Source organism: Polyodon spathula, chromosome 2 (assembly GCF_017654505.1).
Source record: "Polyodon spathula isolate WHYD16114869_AA chromosome 2, ASM1765450v1, whole genome shotgun sequence".
Lineage (NCBI taxonomy): Eukaryota > Metazoa > Chordata > Actinopteri > Acipenseriformes > Polyodontidae > Polyodon > Polyodon spathula.
Window position 1 is genome coordinate 27102193 of NC_054535.1, and position 23671 is coordinate 27125863.

Sequence of the window (23671 nt, forward strand, 5' to 3'; positions counted from 1 at the left end):
ATGTCTTAGTTGGTGCTTATCTTGGCAAGAGCTGAGACCAATATCAGCATGAGGTTTTAACACCTACTCTCATGTAATGGAAATCACTTTTTACAATATTTGCAGCTTAGCAACACATAAATGACAAATCTACTTCTAGGTACAATATTTTAAAATACTGAATGAATACTAGAATCCATTACCAGGCTGTTATTTCAAAAGTTATAATCAATATAGGTTTCAGCTTATAAATAAGTAGTTCAATACTCTTCATGTCTTGGTCTCTGATTGGACCCTTCACTGACATTTAATGTATGGATCATTTGGTACAGAAATATACACCAAAGCTTGTTTTTCTTGTTTTAATGGCAATGGAAGAGCAACGCTGATGTTGCAAAGTAAATCATATTACCCATAATTGATTTTACTTATATAAATGAATCTTTTACAATTCTGTCTAGGCTTATCCTTATCTTCAATAGTGCAGCTATATACATCTTTGATTATCCTTATTGAACAGTTGGTTTACACTGGTTTGAGCTTAGGTAACTGAATGATTCTTTAGTGTTGAAATTGTTATAAGGATTTTTATTGTACATTTCTTCAAACCTATTAACTTACAAGTCAAATCCATCCAAATGATGTACAGTCATTGCTTTAAAAATGTATCCAAAAATCAGATAGATATTTGAATATTATTATTGATTAGCTACAAAAAGTAAAATAAAACCTTGTACCCCGTCAACTAATCTAGTATACTTTTAGCCATCAGGTAATACAAGTATGTCACTTATAAAATCTGCTACACATATGAAGGCTTTTAAAATCCTTATTGCAAACTAACATACCCTTGGGCATGCCAGGTAACATGTACAAATGAGTATCTTTGTCGATTATGAAAATGTATTAACCCTTTAGACCCCAGAATAATAAAAGAACCCTTCTGCAGATTCCTTGGAATTTTAGTAAAAAAAAAAAAAGATTTTGCCTTATTTTATTAAAATAAACATAATTCAAAAGCTATGACAAAGCTATAATTAAGGTTTTTTTGTTTTTTTTAAACAGTTCAAATCATTCATTCAAATAACACCAAACTTGACAGTTTTTGTAAAGTAAACATTGTTGTTTTACTTCAACAAATGTAACTGGATATAAAAAAAATGCAAGAAAAAAGTGTTTAAAAACTATTTACAAAAATATATCCTTATACTATACACGGTTTGTTGTATTCATATTTTGAAATACTGTTTTTGAATTAAGAAATTCAATTTAAATATTAAAGTTGATTATTAAACCTATGAATTTCTAGAACAATTGTGGCTTTAAAACTGTGATAATAACATTGTAAACATTGTAAAATTCTTAAGGAAAGTGGATGAACAGATAGAAAGGGGGGTCCATTATTTTCATATTTATTAATGTTCCTGTAGCAGGGTCCCCTTCTGTAAAACAAAAAGCAGCTTATGTATTTTTTGTTTTATTCTTTAAATTCAATTTACCCCAAACAAACAGAAATATACATAGAAAACACAAAGCTCACACATAAATATTTTTTCTATACAACAAAACACAACAAAAACACCTGCTTACTATATTTACTTCAGCAAATACAAACATACCAAGGCTCCAACAAGTCAGTATAAAACAACAGCATACACTATAATGAAAAAAGACAAAGCTTGTATGTAACACAGAGTTATTTACAACCAACACAACTCGTTACTTCTGGTACATCAATCCAGCCACAATCAAATCAAACAGATAATAGATATACAATACCCAATACTAACTGCCTTGCTATTTTTTATGTTGTTTTTAGCATATGATTCAAATACTTATAAATAGCTCATCGTAGTATGGTTTACCAGAGATATTTCCCTTTTTTTAAACTTGTAGCTCATCTAAATCCATGTCTGAGGATTTTGGATCGCTTTCTTCATCAGAATGACTGACCATCTGCAACAGTCTAAAAAAAAAAATGTCTCTTAGGCGCATCCATCTTTGTTTCGGTTTACTTCAAACATGGATATCTTCAAAAGTTCAAATATGAACATACATCATTTCCACTTCCAGGTCATAAGTGAATCCCTTCAGTGTATACGGAAGACTGATTTGAGTATGTTGATATGAACAAAAACACGCCCGCTGGAGGGTGTTCTGGGGTTTAGAGGGTTAAACCCTTTGCAGATTGTGAGAATTCTGCCCTTTTGAAGTCTGGCTAAAATGACTTGAATTTTGGGTGAAGAAAAAATAAATTAAATTAAATTCACTGAAACAATTTTTTTCTAAAGAAATGTTGTCAAAGTGTAATTTAGTGATGTTCTACCTAAAAACTGTAACATTACCAGTGGTAGCCACACCCCTCAGGACTTAAGCTCTGAAAGAATTTCATTCAGATTTTACACAAACTTGTTTGATGGATGCACAGGCTCATCTAATTCAGATTCTTTAACAGTGTGAGATATTCTCCTTCTGTTATTCCATCGACATCTTTTGTAAAAACATATTTGTTTTTTGAAGTCTGTGACAGGGTCTTGCTTGTGTCACGTGTGTGGGTAGCTGCTGATTAAGCATACAGAGAGACAGCTGAGGATGGAGTTGAAAATGCCAGCAGAGGTGTGCAGGATTTATTAACAACTATCAGAAATAAGTAAATAAAGGTGGTCATGTGACATTACTAGCGATGGTAATGCACAGAGGACTAATATAACAAGCTGTACAAAAATGCAAAACCAAACAGTACAAAAAAACTATCAAAGTAAAGGTGCCGGAAAAACGGTGTGCGCTACTCCCTAAGACATGGAGGTCCCGCTTTATACACCTCGCTCACTATACATTAGTGGGATTTGCAGTCCCTGAACTAATCTTCTCTGTTCAATTACAACCAAATCCGACACCGACTACTAGCAGGGCCGTCAGCGGTTTCGCTTCTGATTCCTGGTCACTCTCATGGTGATCAGGATTACGCAGCCAGGTCTCCATGTCTGGGTAGCGTGGACGATGTTCAGCCCGTTGCCCTTGGCTTTGCAGCAGCCCCGAGCCATCTCCTGCGGTTGTTTGTGAACTGACGGACACTCGGTCAAGACCCACCCACCTGCTGAATGAGGACCAGCACAGCCAAGTCTCAATCGAGCACCCGTCTGTAAACAATAATTCAATTACACAAATCAACTCCAAAAGGACACAATAAACCCATTCCCACATACAAATTACACCAACACTAATTACCCATTGTGCAGGGCAATCACCCTGCCACAGAGTCATTCAGCATTATTAGTTATGCAAAGAGATTTTATATGCTCCCTGATTCTGTGGCACTTTGAAGCCTGGTATAAGGTAAATAAAACCATAGATACTGAAAAGCTACACTGTGTAAAAATATTACTTAGGGGCTTCGGTGATATGTATTTTGATTAGTTTGTCATCCCTTAAGTTCCTCCTAAGGATATTTCACTACTTGATTTATTTTTTGGCTTATGGCAATTTGAGGTGATTTAGTGTGCTCTCAGGTAATATTTTAGTATGCTCTCAGGTAATATTTATATCCACTTCTAGTATGGATATGTACACCCTTGTATTGGCTTTATATCATGCTGCTGTGACTGCTTCCGCACTCCACATTACTTAAAAAAATAAATAACTAGAACTTAAAAATTTTAAAAAGTGGAAAACAGTTAAATGAAATAATTGAAAAATTAGCTACACAAAAGGACATCTGAAACAGCTTCAAACTGGTGCCTTGCCATCAGTTAATTTCAGTCACAAGGTCACTTGTTTGTCTGCCAACACTGAAGCCAACTTGCACAGTGTCATCTTGCTGTGCCTTCATCAGATTGGTCTGTCTGCCCTTGGAATATCTTGGCTGATCTTGTACACTTCACTACCCATTACCTTTGGCTTAGCCCTGTCCCCAACAATATTTAAAACAAGCCTCAATACTTTCACTTGTAGATCCTTAATAACCTATTTCAAGCATTTATTTCTATAATTTCTAAAAGGCTTTGCATATTTGGTAACAAAATTAAAATACTATTGATTGTAAATACAATGCTAATTAATAAAAAAAAGGTTATAACAATACGATTTTTAATGATCTGTATGTGTCACTACTCCTGATACTGCGTGGGGACTCCCTAATGCACATTTGCACAGTTAGTTAGTGAGAGCATGGGAGATGAGTGGAGAGCTTGGAGCAACATAGACATTCCTTTGGGGATAATCCGGAGTAACATGGGTTTGTTGGTAGAGCGCCTGACCTCTTAATATGTATTTTATGGGAAAGGAACCATGATACCTTCTAAGTATGGTCTGAAGCCTATAACTACTTAATAAATGTGCTATTTGTAACTCAATTGATTGGTCTGGACCCTTTATTTAACTCTGGCCCATGATCCTCACCAATACACACTATTATTCTATAGTTTTGTTATGGTTTTGACTTTAAACGTAATGTAATAAAAAAACAGAAAGTCATTCAGAAGATGCCATAAGTCCAACATTGATGTCCGCTCTACATTATTTACAACAGCTAAAATTAGCAGTGGTGTGACTGCAACAGAAGATGCTGGGCAGTTTGGAGGCTAGGTAGTTGTTAGTTTAGTTTGTTTTTATTCTTTATACATTTAATTGTATTCATTGAAAAAAGGCAAGGTAGAACTAGATGGTTATTTATGTTTATTTATTGCTGTGGGGCACTGGACGTTTTCATTAACAACTAACAAAAATGTTGTTACAGTTATTAAGCACTAGTAATAATCTGAAGCGGTAATATTTCAAAATAACAGAAGCCTGTTTTTACTTTAGTGAAATAGGCTAGAATGTTTTTTTTTTCATTAAAAACTTGTTATTCTTTACTGAAATTAAGTTTCAGCTTTCATATTGAAGTTTGTTGTGTAGGCGAGGAAGGAATTTTGCACCGTTAAGACATTTCTCAAGTCAAGTAAGCTTAGTCTATAAAAAACAACAAGAGTGTCACCTTACTTTAAAAGGCACATACCTGAAATTGTAAGGTAATTAAAATATGGTTGCTTATATTCTTCCCATCGTTCTGCGCAATGTCAATATTTTAATGAATAATCCCCCCCTCAAGTGCAATGGTTCCCTTAAATATTACCCATAAGACAGAGGGTACAGTCTACAGAGGGTTTCTGCAGTTGTGACTGTTTAGTTAAGCCCTTTCTTAAGAAGCTTATGGCAATGATCTGGCCATTTTGAACAAATATGGTGGCCTAGGAAGCTGAAATAATAATAATAATAATAATAATATATAATAATAATAATAATAATAATAATAATAATAATAATAATAATAACTACAATCACTACCAGTATTATTCACCAGGGGGTATTGTACTATGCAATCACATATTATCCTTCATATCTGTTGAAACTGGAAAAAAATTGAATTAAATAGTGACATTCTTGGGGGGGGAGGGGTCACGTGATACAGAGAGTGGAATAGAATCAAGACAGCTGAGCTCCTCAGATTTCCAAGAGAATTACTGTTTTTGTTTAGGTATATTTTCGACATTGGTTAAAATATGCTAAATTTGTTATGTCTCACACCGACCTCTGGTCATTAGCACCAAAAAACAAAGTGAAATCTCAGACCTAAACTGAAAAAGAAGCCTTTATGGAGAGAGAACCACAAGGAAAATAGGAACATGGTGGAGGGCCAGGACATCGAGTCCCTGATAACACATATCAGAGGTAACAACTCGTTTGGAAGCTTCACTGGATAAAAAACTCGACCTGATTGTAAAATCAGTTAATGCTGTCTGTGAATAATTTAAAACAGTGGCGAACAGACTTGAACGTGCTGAACAAAGAATTTCTGATGCACATGATGCAATGGCAAACTTACAATCAAGGATGAAGCAAGCTGAAAGTAATTTGAAAATGGCACTGGAAAGATTGGAGGATCAAGAAAACAGATAGAGACGCTGCAACACACAGTTAATACCTCTACCAGAGGGAACAGATTTTTCGAGAGATTAATAAACAAAACATTTAGGAGAGTTAAACGATAAGGAGCATTTAAAGACGCATTTCCTACAAATAGTAGAGGGGTAGCTATACTGATACACCATTCAGTGCCATTTGTCTTATAAACCTGTCGCACAGACAAAGAAGGACGTTATGTATTAATACATAATACTATGATACTATGTATATATATTATTATATATATATATAATATATTATATATATATATATATATATATATATATATCTATTATTCGAGACGGAAATTTAACCGTCCCGTTTCCCCGAAGGCCCCTTTAAATTGGCAGGGATGGGGTTAACTTCCCCTACCTGCCTGGGTTTATTATGTTCAGGTGGCTGGGGTTGATTAGTTGATTAGGTTGATTAACGATCAATCAGCGCCCAGCCACCTGATATAAAAGGAGGCCTCTGCTTCTCATTTGGAGAGAGGGAGCTGAGGAAGCAGGTTGGTGTTTGTTTTGTGGTTTTTGAATTTTCTAAATCCAGTGAAGGCATTGCCCAGCCTGGAAACTTTATTTTTGTGAGTTTTGTTTTTGCTTTATTTGTGTTTGAGTATCTGTTATTTTGCCCTTGTGCACTTTATTTTTGTTTATTTATAATAAAATAGTTATTTTTTTGAACTGCAGTCTGTCTCTGGGCCTCTATCCACTCACCAGCCTGCCACATTTGGTGTCAGAAGTGGGATAGCGCCACCTAGAGGCTCAGAGCAGTATTTTTGTTTTGTTTTATGGAATTTTTGGGATAACTTTTTTTTTTTTTGAAAAAAAAAAAAAAAAAAAAAAAAAATGGGAAAGAAGAGCAGACAGCGGCAAATGCAGGAAAAGCAGCAGCAGCTGAAGAAATGTAAGCTGCTGCAGCCACCGCTGGAGGACCCGGCCAGCCTCTTCCCCTGGTGTTCCTGGTGTGGGAAGGAGGACCATCGTTGACGGTCCTGCCCAGATGTGCCACCGGCAAACTGGTGTGGCCGGTGTGAGGAGGACGGCCACAACTGGGCAGGATGCCCCTACAACCAGGCCCAGGAAGAGGTGCCGTGTTCACCCCGGGCATCAGGGGCCACCCCACTACCTCCAGCACCACCACCTTCACCACCGTCCCAGGAGATCTGGGACTGGTTGATGCACCCTGAGGCAGACCTCGTCCACGATCTCCCCATAGTTATCAACACGCTGTGGCGTCGAGATGGGGAGAGGTGGGAACAGTGGGAGGAACAACACCACCCAGCCTCCTTCCCAGAGATTGCCCTCATGGTGGTTAATTACCTGGCGGTAGACATGGGAGATGCCCCGGTCACTCCAATAAAGAGGGGTGAGCCGCCTTCCCGAGAGCCAGAGAGGGGTGAGGAGCTGCCGTCGTCCCCAGAGCCAGAGAGGGGTGAGGAGCTGCCGTCGTCCCCAGAGCCAGAGAGGGGTGAGGAGCTGCCGTCGTCCCCAGAGCCAGAGAGGGGTGAGGAGCTGCCGTCGTCCCCAGAGCCAGAGAGGGGTGAGGAGCTGCCGTCGCTCCCAGAGCCAGAGAGGGGTGAGGAGCTGCCGTCGCTCCCAGAGCCAGAGAGGGGTGAGGAGCTGCCGTCGCTCCCAGAGCCAGAGAGGGAGGAGGATCTGCTGTCGCTCCCAGAGCCGGGCCGCCGCCGCCGCCTCCGCCACCAGAGGGAGCCGGGCCGCCGCCGCGCCGCCGCCTCCGCCACCAGAGGGAGCCGGGCCGCCGTCGCCGCCTCCGCCACCAGAGGGAGCCGGGCCGCCGTCGCCGCCTCCGCCACCAGAGGGAGCCGGGCCGCCGTCGCCGCCTCCGCCACCAGAGGGAGCCGGGCCGCCGTCGCCGCCTCCGCCACCAGAGGGAGCCGGGCCGCCGTCGCCGCCTCCGCCACCAGAGGGAGCCGGGCCGCCGTCGCCGCCTCCGCCACCAGAGGGAGCCGGGCCGCCGTCGCCGCCTCCGCCACCAGAGGGAGCCGGGCCGCCGTCGCCGTGCTACCTTGGAGATTCGGGGCCCCCTCAACCAAAGAAGGCTTGGGGGCTCCGACATCAACCCCGCCCACCACCACCCACCATAACAGCCCACCCAAGGGACATAATTGGACTCTTGGGGGGAGGGGGGGGGGGAAGGGGGGAGTTGGCCGATTGCGGCCGGTGTACGTTGTACATGGGGGGAGGTGTGTGGCAGAGCAAAGCTCTGCCCTTTAAATTGGCAGGGATGGGGTTAACTTCCCCTACCTGCCTGGGTTTATTATGTTCAGGTGGCTGGGGTTGATTAGTTGATTAGGTTGATTAACGATCAATCAGCGCCCAGCCACCTGATATAAAAGGAGGCCTCTGCTTCTCATTTGGAGAGAGGGAGCTGAGGAAGCAGGTTGGTGTTTGTTTTGTGGTTTTTGAATTTTCTAAATCCAGTGAAGGCATTGCCCAGCCTGGAAACTTTATTTTTGTGAGTTTTGTTTTTGCTTTATTTGTGTTTGAGTATCTGTTATTTTGCCCTTGTGCACTTTATTTTTGTTTATTTATAATAAAATAGTTATTTTTTTGAACTGCAGTCTGTCTCTGGGCCTCTATCCACTCGCCAGCCTGCCACATTATATATATATATATATATATATATATATATATATATATATATATATATATATATATATATATAGCACCAAATCGCGTGTCCTCAAATTTTGGGACCTGGGTCTCTACTGAAATTGGAGAATTTCTATGTTTGTTGTTAAGACCGTCCAGGGTGACACTGACACATCAATCTGCCTACAAATTAAGAATAACACATAATTGTAGGATCCTTGCCCACTGCCATGAAAATGTTAAGATAATTAAAGGAGACTGAAATGTTAAGATAATTAAATATGGTGGATGTATGGAGGGTTTTGCTTCCAGCTGAAAAAGATTTTACTTTTTACTCACCCCCTCACCTCTCTTATTCCAGAATCGATTACTTTTTTCTTCCCTTGCAAGCTATTGGTATGGTACAGAATTGCAAAATTGGTCCAATATATAATTCAGACCAACTCCATCTAGGAAAAACTGTAGATCCTGAAGAGGTTTTGGAAGCCGTCTCTGATGCAATTGGGGAAATCTCCTGGGCCAGACAACTGAATTGTATAAAAAATTAAAAGATAAAATTACCCCCTTATTAGTGCAAACGTATAATTACTCCTTTGAAGAGAAAAAAATATCTACCTAACTCAATGTGCTTAGCCAATATATCATTAATGCTAAAAAATGTTTTAAAAAGACTTAGAAGCCCCCTCTTCATATTGTCCTATCTTGCTACTAAACATAGATGCTAAGCTGGTGGCAAAAGTTCTTGCCCATAAACTTGAAATTATATTACCCTCCATTATTAAACCAGATCAAACTGGCTTTATCCGTAATAGAAATTCCTCTAATTATATTCACAGATTGTTTAATATTATACAATATTCCCACAGGCATGGTTTGAATGGGCTGGTTATATCCTTAGATGCTGAAAAGGCATTTGATTGTGTAGAATGGATCTTTTTATGTATTAGAAAGATTCCATATGGGTCGCTTATTTACTGACTGGATTAAGCTACTATACTTCTCTCCCAGTGCTGCTATTATAACTAATGTTTGCATCTCTTCTCCATTTAAGTTAGAGATGGGTACTCGCCAGGGCTGACCTCTCTCGCCCCTTATATTCGCTGTAGCCATTAACCACTAGCGGAGGCCATTAGGGCTAGCACATATATTTCTGGAATTCAGGTGCGGGGAAGGGACCACAAAATATCACTTTATGCAGATAATGTTCTGTTATTTATAACTAAAAAGGAGACCAGTTCTTATTGAGATCATAAAATATTATGGTATGGTGTCAGACTATAAAGTTAATTACTTAAAATCCAAAGCTATGCCAATTGAAGATCTAGGGACCCTCTCCACCTGTATCTTTTCCCTTTCGCTGGTTCAACAAGGAATTGATGTACCTGGGGATTCAGATCTCACCATTAGTTAACCTTTACAAATAACTAAGCTGAATCTTACTGCAGTGGTTAGTAAAATCTAGAATGATCTTAAAAGGTGGAGTACGCTACTTGTATCATGGTTAGGCTGTATCAGTATTTTAAAAATGAATATTTTACCAAGACTTGTATATCCTTTACAAATGTTACCTAACGCATTCCCAATAAATTGTTTGTAGACTTAAATAAAATGTTTACTAGCTATATGGCACAAAAGTAAGAATGAGGATAGGCAAACTGCAGCATCCCACCAATAAAAGAGGTCTGGCTGTATCCATTGTTAGATGTTATTACTGGGCTACACAGCTCAGATACATCTGGGAATGGTAGGGAGGATCCTGACTCCATCTGGTTGGATCTAGATTCTGACGGCTGTGGCTCATTGGTACTTAAATATATTCCATTTGTTAACTATAAGAAAAACATGCCAGAGCTTAAAAGTAATTATATTATCCGGAATGCATTACTTACATGGCATAATATTAAAATAAATAAATAAATAAATAAATAAATAAATAAATAATAACAATTAAGATGAAGGAACACTTCTCTTTACTATCCCCTATAGCAAATAATCCTGACTTCCTACCATCCCTTCAAGAGCCATTATTTGGAGACTGGCATGGCAGAGGCCTCACACACTTATTGACATTATTTGACAAAGATACTTTTTTTTTTTTTCATTTGAAACTACAAGAACAATTTAACTTACCAAATTCTCATTTATTTAGATATCTACAAATTAGGCATTTTATCTTATGGAATCTTAATAATCAGACCACACACATCCCTAATGTTAACTTTCTGGAAAAAAATCATATTGACAGCTAAACCACTAAAATTAATCTCCTCGATTTATAACTCTCTTTTCCAACTGTAATGTTAATGCTGATAGTAATAGGACGAGCTGGCAAAAAGACTTGTCACTGCAAATAGATGATGATACTTGGGAGTCAATAGCAGGAAATACTGTACATATGATAAGTAAAAAGGATAGAGAAACATAATTTAAAATTATTCATAAAATCCATTGGACCCCACTTTTGAGAAGCAAGTTTGATCCTAAGATATCTCCCGCATGCCCTAATTGTAACACAGAAACTGGCACGTACATACATCTGTTCTGGACATGTCCAACCTTCATGCAGTTTTGGGACAATGTAAAGGAAGAATAGTAAAATACTTGGACATGCAACAGGGCTTACTCCACTCCACTGCCTTTTTGTAGCCAATTTTGAGTCTATAACTGAGCCTGACAGGCTAGGTTGGTTTATACAACTGCGGATATCAAATTCAGCTCCTTCACGTTCCTTATAGTATCAGACTATTTTGAAGTTACTTCCATTGGAAAGGCTTACAAGTGTGCTTCACAGTAAACTAGATTCCTTTTTGAGAATTTGGCATCCGTTTTTTCAATTATTTGGACCTTACTCTTATCAAATATACTAAACCTAGGCATGGATCTTCCCTTGCTGATGCCAGTCCCTAAGTATATGTAAAACATATGTATGTGTGCATGTACTGTATGTGTGTATGTGTGTGTGTGTATATATATATATATATATATATATATATATATATATATATATATATATATATATATATAAAAACATATATTATATAATTTAAACAGGGGAGATCTGTGCTGACTGTCTGATGTATGTATAGTGCTGCAGGAAGAGGAAGAAGATCCGTCTGTCAGTCATGGCAGTAACACGGAGAGGAGGGAAAGAGGGTGTGTTAGCTTTCCCTCTCTCTGAGTGGCTGAGAGGCGGGCCCTGGGGGATTGCTGGCCCTATAAAATAACACTCTGTTGTTCCTTCAGATCTGCTCCTATAGAACGTAAGCAAGCCAGCGGAAGCTTTGCAGCCAGACCGAGAAATGGACAGAGACCACAAACAAAGCAAAACAAGAAAAAAAAAGAAATATAGCAGTAGCGATGAAACCTTGGGCAGACCCCCGAAAGTATATTGTTAAACTACGCCTTTGAGGGAACTGTAGAGCGTAGGTCAGAGTTTCGGGCCATGCGAGTAGTGACGGTTGGAGAAATGCTGCCGAGTGCAGCACCTTTATTTTGTAGTTTTGTTAACAGTGTTTTATTTTCTCTTTTTCTTTGTATCTTCTGTTTTGATTATTGTTTTGTGCACCTGCGAGTGTACCCAAGGTAACCTGTGAAACCTATACCATTGCTGGTAATCACAGGATAGCAATGCCACCTTGTGGACAATAATAAATCGTACACCAAGGTGTTGTTTAGAACCACAGATTTCTATCTCCTGTGTCAGTGAATTAACTACCCTTCCACTTCCACAATATATGTGTGTGTGTGTGTGTACAAATAGTGACAGGAAAAAACTGCAGAGAGAAAAATACATTGTATAAGTAATATTGCAATATAATGCAATATAATATAAAGAGACACCAGGACTATAGGTTAAACTATGTATTTGTGTTTTTTTTATTAATAAAAAAATAAATAATTAAATAAAATTCTGTTTTTTATAACATTGCAGAAAATAGTGGCACAACATTGTTCTAATATATTGTATAAAATTTATGTTGCAGCAATTTCAAAATGGTTCTTTATTTGTGTGTGCGTTGTAAAGCTAGGTATGGTGTGACCCTCACTATTTCCACTTAAGCATATGTTACACAATCGAACAGCTCAGTCTGGGATTTTATACATTCCTGTCTTTTAATTTATGTTTCCAGTAAATCTCTTTCAGAAAAGCTCCACAAATGTGTACATAAACAGCAGCTGTGTTCATCAGGAAAGAATAGAAACCAATATTGGTTGATTGCTGTGTGCTTTCCTGTTCTTATGGAAGTTAATTAAGTATTAAATGACCCTTGCTATATGCAGTAATGCAAAAGAAACCTCATAAGAGCTTTTAATACATCACAATTATGACAGTAATTGAATGTTGAATGTTGATTATGTTACTGGAAGCTGTATCATACCAAAAGGTTTATATTCTATTCTATTATATTACAGCTCAAGCTTGAACATCTTTTGACCACAACAATTGAGTAATAACGTACATACGCATGCACAGTACTATGCCGATGATTAGAAGATGATGGATTGAAGACAAGACTGTTGAAACCCTTCCTTCCTCCAATAATCCAGCCAGCCTTGTATATCTTACAGGCATATTGTGAAATCAGGCATTTCACGAATTGCTTGAAAATAGTAGTTAGGCATTACGTGAAATGCCTAATCCCTGGTCATTTAGTATTATTAACTCAAACATTGTTGCTGCATTTAATTGTATCCAGTATGGTGTTAAAGTTGTTCCCACATCTTCCCAGTCCCAAATTTAATTTAAACATTGTGATATGCATCTCTATTTGCTAGAATTAAAATAAATAAATAAATCACAAAAATTAAAAATTATTAAATAATCCATTCGTCTGGTAGACCTCCTCTCCTGTGGAGAGGAGTTCTACTTGAGATACTTCCTGGTACCCATGAAGGATGGCAGCTTTTGCCCCATCCTAGACCTGAGACTCCTCAACAAGTTTTTGAAAGAAAGGAGGTTTCAAATTCTGACTCACTGTCACATCCTACAGTCATTCCGGCAGGGCAACTTGTTTACCTTCGTAGACTTACAGGACGCATAATTCCACATTCCTATCCATGCCGCAATCAGGAAGTACCTCCACTTCGCCTTTCAGAGCAGTGTTTACGAGTTTTACGTCCTGCCATTTGGCCTCTTTTTAGCTCCTCGTATGTTTTCAAAGTGCGTAGATGCTATCCTGGCCCCCTTGCAGGTGCAGGGGATCAGGGTATTGAACTACCTCAACAATTGTTTGATCTGTTCCCAGTTGCAAGAGGGAGCAGTGGTAATTGTCACAGAGCATCTGGTGAGACTGGGCCTCACCATCAACGATGCAAAGAGTCGGCTTACACCAGTGCAGTGCACGGTGTACTTGGGGCTCTGGCTCGACTTCAGTGTGATGCGTGCATACCTGTCAGACGACAGGGAAACAGCTAAAGTTGCTTCTCCCTGTTTCGACAGAGCTCAGAGGTTACCTTGATATCGTGTCAGAAACTATGGGTCTGACAGCGTCTCGCTCGTGTTTGGTAGACCTGCATTAGTGGAGGCAGAGCTCTCATCTACACGAAAGCATGCGGATTGTAGTAGTGATAAACCATCATATGGTGATGTCGGACACTTCCAACTTGGGTTGGGGGGCAGTCTGGGAAGGGAGGGGAGTCCGCAGCACCTGGTTGGGCCGTTGGCCATCCCTGCACATAAACATGTTGGAATTGCAGGCTGTTTACCTTGCTCTCCAACATTTTCTTCAAGTGCTACATGGGGCACATGTGTTGGTCCAGATGGACAACACTTCAGCGGTGGAGTATATCAACCACCAAGGTGGCCTTCGGTCCCCGGGATTAAACCGCATTGCCTTCTGGTTCCTGACTTGGGCACAACAGAATCTGCTGTCCCTATGGGCAACTCATCTCCCAGGAGTGGCGAACTGGGCAGTGAACCTGGCAGGCCCCACTAGGACGTTATATGCCTACAAATGGAGATATTTTCAGAACTGGTGTCTGACTAAGGGTCATGATCCAGTCTCTTGCCCTATGCCAGTTATCTTTCAGTTTCTGCAAGAACTGCTCTATGCCAGTAGGTCATCTTCTGCGTGCCGTGCCCCCATTGATTCTATATCCCTGGGTACGCATTTCTTGGCAACGCGTTTTCTCAAGGGTGCTCGGCGATTATGAAGGTCTGTGGAACAGGAGTCTTTCTATCCACCTCCATTTTCTTGAGAGGAGGACAGGAGGGTTAACTTCCTCTCCCCGGGATGGGCGTCAAGGTGTTACGTGGATAGGACAAGAGCTCTGCGTCATTCTGAACAGCTCTTGACTGTCATGAGTTATGGACCCTAGGACAGCCCCTCTCGAAGCAGCAACTGTCACAATGGGTGGTGGACACAGTCTCAACTGCATATGATAGTGCCAGCTTGCCCTCATCTGAGAGGGTAGCCGGGCACTCTACCAGAGGTTTAGCTACATCTTGAGCCCTCTTCAGAAGAGACTCACTGTCCGATACCTGTACTGCGGCTAGCTTGGCTATGCCGCATACTTTCTCCAGGTTCTACTGCATTAATGTGGTAGATCCCTCTTTGTCTTCATTAGGCACGAGGGTCCTAGAGGTTGCAAGCTCACACTGCTAACCATTGGGTTATGCGGTCATGATGTGTCCCTCACATGCTGCTGTTCCTTCTCCCTCGCGACTGCTCTGGTATACTTTCCCATAAGTATGTTGTGGTGGTCATCGTCAAACTAACGGTTAGTTACTTACCGTAGCCCTGGTTCCATGAAAGAGAAGACGACCACCACCCAGCGAGGTCACATCGATCGTTGCAAAAGAGATCTTGTCTTCTGTGAGTTGACTGTTTAATCCCTCAGTGGGCGGGACCGAGGGCCACACTCCAGGAAGAGGCCTATCGGCAGCTCTGTTATAAAGAGCTCAGTGAATACCTACCAATAGGAAGGCATATCCCATAAGTATGTTGTGGTCGTCGTCTTCTCGTTCAGGGAACCAGGGTTACGATAATGATACGATAACGTTCTGGCTGCCCAAACTGAGTTCTTAGACCATGAGAGATTATAATCTTTATAATCAGTGGTTCACATAACTGGTATTCTTGTATGCATGGGCACCAATAAAAGACAAATTCTAACACTGTTAAGTACTGCCAGCACATTTTTAACAGGAAAGCATTTTTCATATAGGGAGTGAGGGTGATCATGCTTACAAGGTCAAGCATATTATCTGGCTGTGACCCATATCTGCCTAACCTCCCGTTTTTCTATGAGTCTCAAGATCTCTGGGATCTGTCAACGATGCTTATTATAGCTGACTATAATTAAATACCAGTCCCCACATTTCACTTAAAACCAGAGGGTTCCAATTCACTAAAAAGTCCATTCTAGCTAGTGCTATCATTGGCTTCTTCAAGGTTTTATAAAAAAAAAAAAAAAAAAATGGAAAGCAATAGGTGGAATCACTCTAGTTCATAATCATAACACCAATTGTTTTCTTTTATTGGACACTTGAAACAACCAATGATAACAGGGATCTCAATTTAGCTGTCCATTCAGAGAAGAGGGATGTAGTTACGGTGAGTGACATCATCGAAGCTCTCTTCCATAGCACAGATGAGAGGAGGTGTCGATGTTTGAGAGCCTTTACATTTAAAGAAAATACATTTACTTAAGCATTTTACTTAAAAAATTCCCTCAGTTATATCCTTCTATAAATATTGTTTTGTTATCAAGCTAATGTGTTCAACAAGTGAAGAAGTGTTTTTTTTTTTTTTTGCTTTTGAATCCCCAGGGCTGGAATTTTGTGGTAGGCTGTTGAAATAAATAGAGAATGGGTGATGATTTGTTAAACTTTGTAATAACCAGCAATCTGGACTCATACTTAAACATTCAGAAGTATTGCTTGTGAGAGTAGGTATTCACATGTCAACATTTTAAAAAACAAATATCGATCCTGCCTGTCAGCCTCACACCTTTCTGCCCTGATGCATATTCATGAATAAGATGACCAATGAAATCTTTTATCCTTAACCTAGCATCCTTGACAAGGGTGCAAATACTTTAGAAAAATTGTGTTTTAAAAGTTTAGTACCAGAGCCCCCCTTACAATTTCTCATGCGACACAAATTTTTAAAGATTTGGGGTGTTTCATTTTGGGGAACAATTTCTATTAGCAAATGTCAATCATTGTGGAGAGCTTCAACAAGAGCTACGTCACCCACTTAAATAAATAAACATGCAATACTTAGAAAAAGTATTTAATTACCCACAATATTTTAAATGTTTTATTCGTATTCACCTTTTTCTGTCATACAAAATCCAAAATGTTTTTTTGTTTGTTTGTTAATTAATTATTCAAGTACATCATTTTTGGATAGTGTGGCATCATCATTAGTGTGGCAGGGAACTATGTGAAATTTACAAAACGAACATTGCTGCACACGAATTTGAAGGCAAACATCCACATCAGTGTTCGACCATAAATGACATAGTTGATAAATATTAGAAAGAATTATCACAACATGTTTTGCCTTGTGCCGATTTACCACATTGCCAAAATTTGCGCAAAATTTTCTAACATATCAAGTTTTGTGTGGGACAGTAGGGATTAACAATAACATAAAAAACAGGACCAAAATGCAGCTTGAGATTTGGTAAGCGAGTCAGAATTGGAATACAGATGGAGGTGTACTTTGTGCTTTCAAACACTGGCCCAACATGCAAGGTATCTGTTAAGCATAGTGATCAATGTTTTGTTTTGTTGTGTTCCTAGTTTTTTCTGTTGTGAGGACTGTAATAAACAAAAACATTGCGAAACATTTTGAAGAGCTTATATAAGTTAAATGTCAGTTTTCACTTGTGTGCCAATCTAAAAAAAAAAAAGGCAGAAGCAAATCGCAGTAATGATATTACTTTATGAAAAGTGTCTTTTGCCACTTTGTTTCTTGTGCAGAAACCACAACACCAGGGATAAATAAAATTTAAAAAGTCTACTTTTATATTGTTTCTGCTTGGAAAATCTTTTTCTGGAATAGATCATGGTAATTAATCTACACAGAAACACAACAGAGAAGCACACAGAACATATTATTGGAAGATAAGTAATAAGTACAAAATAAATAAAAGAAACAGGGATATATGTTCTAATCCAAGGCTATTATTGTATCATGGCCATGTCCTGTTGTGGGTGAGTGCCCAGGGTCTGGAAAGTATGGGGATGATTTCAGAGAATACCATGGAGTTAGAATGGCCAAGTACATCATTAATCGTAGTAGTTCCTGTTACATAATAAATTTGAGGTTATATTTTAGCCCCTATAGTGCATTGTTTGACTTATACCCTTTTGTATAATTTTTTCATAGGACAGTTGTTATTTATACCATTTTATAACATCATCCTTTTTTTAGGATATCTTGAAACAGAGGTCTGAGACAATAATGTGTTTGATCACATCTATTATTATTGATGACATGCAGCCGATATTGTTTGTTGAAGGGGGAGGATTTCTAAACTGAATGAATTACATCAGACCAAGTTACAAAGTACCCTGTGGGGAAACAATGTCCAATCAAATTAGCCAATTCAACATTTGAGATACTTAAATCTGAATTAACCTGAGCAAAGTCAGTGGCTGTCACCACAGATGTTTCGACTTCATGGCAACAGTATCCTAGCTGACATTACCAGTGCATAATATAACATCATGGGAACTGAAAACATTTGGCTACAACAGCATTCCCTGAAAGGTACACTGACAAAAACATTACCAGAGAAATGCAGGACACCTTTAAAATGAACATTGTAAAAAAGGAATTGTTCATGACAACACGGTCAATGTGAATACAGAAACAGCACACACTGGTTATATTTGTGTAAACCGTAGGGTAGGGAATACCACTTTCATGAAAGCAATGGTTATATGACATTACCATAAAATGATTATGTTTTCACTGAAACTAAACAGAAGAACATGAACAAAACACAATATCAGAATAATTCCTACTTTCATTTAAATGATAAAATTAAAAGCTTTTTTTTCTGAAATGGATCTGAGTCATCTTTTCATCATTTAAAAAACAAATTCCACAGTAGAAGTAAGTGTTTGGACTTTACAAAATGACCCTTGGCTATACTCAAAACAAAATAAAAATAACACATATACGTTTTTTAGGGTTTGAATATTATTTGTGACATCTTGATTTTGACTGAGATATGCTACTTGTGTTACGAATGTGCATCACTATTTCTGCTAGCTGTTTGACATTGACGACCACTTGTTACAGACTACACATGCATGATCAACTGTAAAATGTAATGCTCAACCTCACAGAAAAAAAAAACATGTGCAAGGAACTGTCTCTCTTCTTTCTACTGTCACTAGTTGTTGCATAGGTGAAATGTGAAATGGAGTCTGAACAGGGAGTGACAAAAAAATACAGCAAATCAAAATCAACGAACCCTGTTTGGTACTATCAAATAAGAAACAGCTGTTTAAAATATATAACAGGTGGCAACCCTGCCTAGGTTTGACAGATTTATGTTTTTAAATGCATGGCTGATCGACCTGGCTTTCATGGTATTCTGGCTTCAGAAGCAGTGCAGTAAGGATAATTTAAACATATCTCTTTGCACAGAAAGGCAGGACATGTGATGTGACCATCAGGCAGTTTCAGTTTTGTTTTTCCAATTATGCTTTCATCTTGCAAAGCTGTTAACTTATGGTGCACACTTCAAATAAGAGACACACCAAAAGCTAGCAGGCAGGTGAAGCCTAATACAATCAAGTAAGTAAGGAACTCAAAGCCTTGTAGCCAAGGTACTATTTTGATGAAGTACCCTGGACTTTGATGTGTTAATATTATTTTCGTTGGAGTTCTTAATCATGTGACCTTTCCTAGAGCAATTGTCTTAATTCTTAACATTTTAATGCTAATTGCATGTATTCACACTCAATAAATGTGCACAACATATTGAACATTTCATTCTAAACTTCATCTGTGTATGTTTACAATTAGAAAAACAGGAACTTGAGCCATTGGTCCAAAAATCTTTGTCTTTTCTCAAAATAGTTTCACCACTGACTGATACTGTATGATTACAGTACCTATTTTAATTCCTAACTAAGGTTTCTTAACTAAATTACCTTTTTGGGATGGATATTTCAGTTAGTCTTTGTTGTGTGCTGCTGAACAGCATAAGGTATGCAATTGTTTGCCATTAATTGATTAAATGCAGTGCCAATAGTTAACTAGTGAGCAGCTATTGTAGCGGGGGCTTAGGCCATAAATAATTTATGGTAGCCGTCTACACCACTGAAGGTACCACCTTTAGATTAGGTTAAAAAGGTTTGTTTTTTTTGTTTGGCACTGGAATGAATTTAGGCAAGAGAAAACACAATACAAGTTTAACAATTTTTTAAAATGTTACAAATCAATGGGTTCTTTGTCTTTGGTTTCTTTTATAGGCCCTGAAGCATCCTACAAATAAAGCTAGCAACTATAAGAGTAAACTAGCCACTGCCCAATCCCACTTACTATTTCAAGCGCCTCAATTGCACTATGCTTTTAGCCTACAAGAGATTATCCAAATCTATGTCCAATTCTGAATACACTTTGACTTACATTACCTTAACCACCCACTACAGGCAGGGGTGCTAGAGAGCACTTAAATTAGCTGGCCAGTGAGGTTTCAATAAAAATGGATATCCCCCAGTCCAACACTATATACCTAAATTAAAAAAAAGATGCAGTAGTTTAAACAAGAGTTGGCCAAATAAGATAATTAAAACAAAAAGGCTGCTAACTGCGTGTTTAGTTCAGACCTGTCTGCACACTGTAATCAAAGTCCAATTCAGTCTTTTTCCTCTTTCTTTTGCCGCATTCCCCTCGGTTGCGCTGTTAGTCTTTCAACTGCAAGGCGCAGACTCAAGAGAGATCAATAAGACCCAGCACACTCAGAGGAGCTATACAGGCACAGGGATGCATAGTCATCAGCAAGCACACAGTGTCAGGCTGGGAGCAGGAATCGGAACCAGAACCTTCAAGCACAACACGCAGTGTTCGGCAAAGCAGCTCGACACTGACTCTGAACAGCTGACAGCTGGCTTTTTGAGCTGTATAATATGCTGCTTACGTGCCATCAACTTATGCAAATCAATAAATACCATGTTACATCAGCTATGACTCAAGAATACCTATTTGTTATCCTTTTTAAATAGTCATTTATAATTGAAATTCATGAAAATTGACTGTCAACCATAACACATTTTATTGTTGTACATTGGGATCATATATTTATTTATTAATTTTTTAAAACTGTGAACTAACTAAAAAGCCAGGGGAGTCTGCAGTGGTGTTATGTCTAAGCAGGAATGGCAGCAGAGATAACCACCAGGCAGTGATGTTGACTACTCTGAGAGGCTGAGCACAAGCATGAAAACTATACACCATACCACATTTAAATGTTATAGAGACATGCGCTGCTCTGTGAATTGATTAATCATTGCAGTATATAATTATAAGCCTAAAAGAATGTTGGACACTGCCTCAGCCAATCAATTTCAGGTCATTATCCATCAGTAAAGGCCTGCCAGTGCAAATAAAAAGCCTCATTACTTTGAATAAATGAAAAGGCCTGTGTCCACTTCAACCAAAGCCTAAATGTATTTGAAACCCAAACCCAAAGGCTTTTCTTTTTTTATGTTACTTTTAAAAAACAATTATTTCGTTTTTACAGTTTTGCATGTACATGTTTACACCTGTTTGCACACTAGTTTCTTTTGAAATGTTAATTTTATTTATTTTTTAGTCTGTGTAAGTATTGACCTTTATTTGACATTTGCTAACTGCTTTAACTTTGCACTGGTGGCAATTCAAAAGATTTGCACTGCTCACTTTTTATTATCATGCTGAGTGGAAACAAATGACAAAATTCACAGGCTTCATGAAAGTCATGGCCACTGTGATACAGTAATCTCAGGCTAAGAGAACACCCCTCGGGAAGCGAAGTGTTCTCTTAGCCAAAGTCTTCTTTAAGACGGAGTTGATCAACAGGCACAATATGAAAAAATAAATAAATAAAATTGATTAATTGTATCAACATATGAAATGAATAGAATAAGTAAGAGAATGTTCATAAACTATAATAATGTAACAGACAAACTAATGTTAATAAATAACTGTCAAACAAAATGAACATAGCACCCCTACACATGTTAAAAATGCAGCAGCAGCTCTAGATTAATTATGAATACCTGTACAGGAGCAATATTTGAGACATGCACAAAATTATTTTACAGAAATGTGAAGCAACTCACCAGAATGGAAAACACCAAATTGCTTGACGATGTGTCTGATTCAGGTTTTTTTCAGAAGCTCAAACAATTTCCACCTTTTTGTAAAAAGAGAAACAGCGGCACATTTTGCTGTTTGTTTACATGCCATTTTGTAGCGATGAGGTGTACTTGTGGACACGAGACTTGGGGGTGGTGTTGGAAGGGAACTTATGATTGCAAATGGTGGGCTATGAAACAGAGATTTTAGCAACTCAGAGACTACTTTTGACATGCAGTGGGAGCTTACAACACTCTGTGAAACATTAAAGAATAGTGTCTGAGGTTTGTTTGTTTGACTGTTTTATACATGTGTTTTCTGTTTACCCTTTATTTTTTGCCTGAGTTTGACTCTGTTAGCTATTCAATGGTAATTTCCCTCTCCAGTCTTGCAATAGCTGGTTTGGTTCACTATTATTCAGTAACTTTTTTTTTTCAGTATAATCACGTCTAAGCCGTTGTGCAGTCCTGCGTTGTATTGGTCTATTCATTTAAACTAGAAAATAAGCATTTTTAAATATAAAATAAGTATTTTTACAGCTTTTGATAGATAAATCATGTCTGAAAATGTGTCCTGTAGCTATTCAAAACAAGCACGAAACTTTCAAGTTCATCAGCGCTAAGCCAAACCCACTGTTTTCACTATGACAGTCAAAATGACAGCTGCGATAGTTCAAAGTATAACATATTATATGTCCATAAGTTTCTGCAACCCTGGGTCTACTGATAGTTTGAGATGTTTAATATATATATATTAGGAAAAGTCAAAAAAGCACAGGTGCCTAGATGCCAAATCAGTGGAGAAAAATGCATTTAAAAAACATGATGCGCCAAAAAGACTGCTCCAGTAGTTCTAGTGTTAATAGCATCCTTAATAATGAGTGTTCTACTTATTAATTGGCTGGGCCAGTCCATGGGGTTTAAAATAGGGGTATTAATTGATTAAACACACATGTGAGCTTTGAGCGATTAACCCTAGAACCACCATGGTTATACTCATACTTAAAACTGCCTTGGGCAGTCTTTATGACGGTTACATTTTAAACATCAACATTAAAATGAAAGACAAACTATCGGATACAAGTCAAAAGTTTTATTCAACAACGTCATATTAAACATCTGCACAGCCGAAACACTGTATTTAAATGAACAGCTAAACATAAAAGGGTTTGTTTTCTAACTCACCACAAATAAAGCGCTACTTCAAAAAAAGAAACACTATAATAAAAGCAACTAGTGTGTTAACAGGTATATGTACATATAAAACTGTAAAAACAAAAGTAGTTCTTAGTTTAAAATGAAAGTAACATGTTTTCTCTTCCATGTGTCACTCGGTGCAGCACTGAATCCAGGTTGAGCTGCTGCAGCACTCTGCTACTTTGCAGTTTTCTGATTGAAATGTTTCTGCCTAAGCGCTGTGACTAGCTTTAGAGATGTGAACCCTCCCAAACTCATAAAACACCAAAAACTACAATTGTAAGGTAAGTTAATATTTTAAATGACTAACTCTGGGTAACTGTTAAATTACATGTAAGTACATAGATGGATATTAAACATTAGCTGGCATCATGTTGCATTGCAGGAAACAAAATAGTACTAATGTACACAATGGTTAATGTCCCCAAGACCAGAATGAGAGATCTTTGAGCTTCTCCTTATTAAGATGAATTACTCCTGAGGCTTTAAAGTGTCTTTTATGATATAAATTTAAAACCACCAGCCAGCTGCTACTCATGCAATAAGCTAATTAGTACTGCTGGTAATCTTGCATTACTGATCCACTCATGTCATATCAGTGAAATCAGTGGGAACCATATATGTTGCG